Source organism: Anthonomus grandis, chromosome 3, assembly GCF_022605725.1.
Source record: "Anthonomus grandis grandis chromosome 3, icAntGran1.3, whole genome shotgun sequence".
In the NCBI taxonomy this organism is placed as follows: Eukaryota; Metazoa; Arthropoda; class Insecta; order Coleoptera; family Curculionidae; genus Anthonomus; species Anthonomus grandis.
The window spans coordinates 28,131,848-28,134,701 of NC_065548.1; positions in this window are offsets into that span (position 1 = coordinate 28,131,848).

The following is a 2,854-nucleotide window of genomic DNA, read 5'->3' on the forward strand; positions in this document are numbered from 1 at the left end:
CATGTTATTTCTGTTACATTTTCAATATAAAAATATTATATCAAGAAAATAGGTCCACCATAAATTAGTTTGGTAAAAAGTAATGAAATTGCTGAAAATAATATGTAAATACTATGTACCTACATACATTGTATATACATAAGTAGGTATTTTTAAAAATGTGGGGACATATTTTCACGAGAGATTCTTATCCTCGAGATGGAACATATTTCAAAGTTTGTTTGTATAGTAGTGGTATTAGATATAGGAATTTCAAGTGTAATATATTCAAAATGTGGACAATAGTTATTTTATTAAATTTTTGACAGAGAATCAATATTAATTTTTATTCTTATTGTAAAGAAAGGGGATGTCATTATATGCGCATCTCAGTTCAGGTGCCGCGCCTATACATCTAATTTCTACTTAGCTGTAAATATCTTATAAGCCTAGAGAATAAAGACAGTTGAATTTAGACATGCACCGGTGTCTCATTTATTAAATAAAAACCATAACAAACTTACCTTATTGTTGTTTTTGACGAACTACCTTTGGGGTTCTATCGATATTGCTGTCACCGCCATTTTTAGGATGCTTGTGTAATTTTAAATCTTTAGCCATGTTTGTAGTATTGCCAGATGTTTTATTCTCTTTCGGGCATGTTTTACATACAACTAAATACACACCCTTTTTTGAAAAAAAATTCCTAGGGTCATTTATACTGCTATTAATTAGAGATTAATTACAGAATCAGTAAACTATAAACTAAATAAAAATAATGTCAAAATTCGAATGGTCGGAAGGCAATGAAATCGTTTCATATATCGACTTGATAAACCTACCTAATAAATTTTATTGAAAACAAAGAATAGAGCTGTTGCCGCCGATCGGCGATAAACGTCGGCGTCATCGTTTCGAAAAACGTTTATTTACTTTCTTATGTCTGCCGATGCGATATTTCCTTTAAAGGATCGATACCACAACCCTATAACTAATAAAAGTAGATAAATTGCACTACAGAAAACGAAATTCATACTATTAAAAATAAACTTAACAAAAATTGATTCTTTAATGAAAAAGTTCAAACAGATCCTTCCTTCTTTGGCTAAACAATAAGTTAACCTATCATAAACGCCACTTCGTGCTTCCAAAAGGGTTTCTGGTGAAATGGAATTGGCACATTCGACAATTTTCTCTCACAACTCCTTTAAATTCGTGTTTGTAAATGGTCTCCTTGAGACAACCCCAAAAATAAGTCATTTACAAACCTGGAGATCTAGGAGGCCATTTAATAATACGATTAGGAAAAGTATTTGTTAAAAACTCTTTTATCATAACCGCATTATTAGCAAGACAGCCGTCTTGTTGAAAATATACTTATTTAGCGTGGTGTTATAACAATCTGAAAGATACGAAAAAAAAGACACTAATAAAAGGCTCTCTGTCTCTTTTTTTTTGCAAGAAATCGGTCTCTTTTCAAATGTAATCGAAAGCAAATCCCTACATTGCACTGTCGAATTGTTTCTATAAAACCATTTAATAATTCGAACTTTTTCGGAGTATAAGCAGCCACAATAAGTTTAGTTGTTACACAGCAAAATGAGGCATGCCAATAATATTAATGTTATTCTGTGTGAAATAAAAACAGAAAATACCAGATGACCGAAAGCTGCCGCTCATCGACGAGAAGCGGTATTGTCATTATTTTGGAAAATGCGTAATCACTTCTCCAACCTGTATATCTGAAAATGAGTGCAGGTTTCGGAGCTTACCAGATAACAACCAATCACTTTTCAGTGATCAGTTACAGTACCAACAAACTAACCCCATGGGTAACTAAGTGTTGAACAAAGCTTACCACAACCCAAGAGCCATTAAGGTAAATGGTTTTTCCGCTTCGGTACCTACAAATACTGAAGAAGTTTTTTTTATCAATTTTTTCCCTAGCAATGAAGTTTTGTTTTAAGATCGTTTGATTGACATGTTTAAAGCTTCGCATTTTCTTGATTATTTAGTATTGTTAGAATTATAGCCAATTTTGATATATTTTGTCTCAAATTGTGAAAAAAATCTACTTTTTGTCTTGAGGTCTTCAATGAAATCAAGTTATTTATTTTATAATATCAAACACTACTGTTTTACTAGTAGTCTGTGGAATTTTCTTTCTTCGGTCGTGTTTTATGGCACGTAATAAATATTTCCCAAATTGCATCATCCTGAATGCCCACAATTGAATGAGCTTAAAAAAGGATACTTGCTAAGCAAAAAAGACGGACTATCTCTGATCATGTATATTGAAATCCTTATCACTAGGGGGATATACCAATGGCTTTTCTGCCTAAGCGCGCATTCAGCCCCAAAATAAAATATTATCATTAGTTGATATTGAAGATTAAACATCCGATGGATTTTATTACCATTTTTGAAGAAAAAAAAAACAAACTTATTATTAGTATGTACAATACTTAGCAACTATTTTGCAAATCTGATGACAAACAGCCTGATTAACATTGTTGACAACTTAAAGCAAACTGCTTGCAGTAAATTGTAGGAAATTAACACAAATGTCGCATGCTTTGAAAGTTTCAGAGGGCGCGTCATTTCTTGAGTTTTAAAATCCCTGCCTAATAGCGAAGAACTTGTTTACGAAAGCTTTGGTTCAGAAAGTGGTAGTTTATAGGGAAATTAAAGCTAAAAAGTAGATTTTTTTGTAATTTCTTTTATATTTATTTATGAATAAGATTTAATTCAAGTTTTCTTTTTTTTACCCTTATACAATGTTGAGTCTATTCACTTGATGAAAACTTTCCTTACTTATAAGTAAAAGTATAGTTTGAAGTTGCACCATTTATTTATAAACAAGAAAAAAAAACGG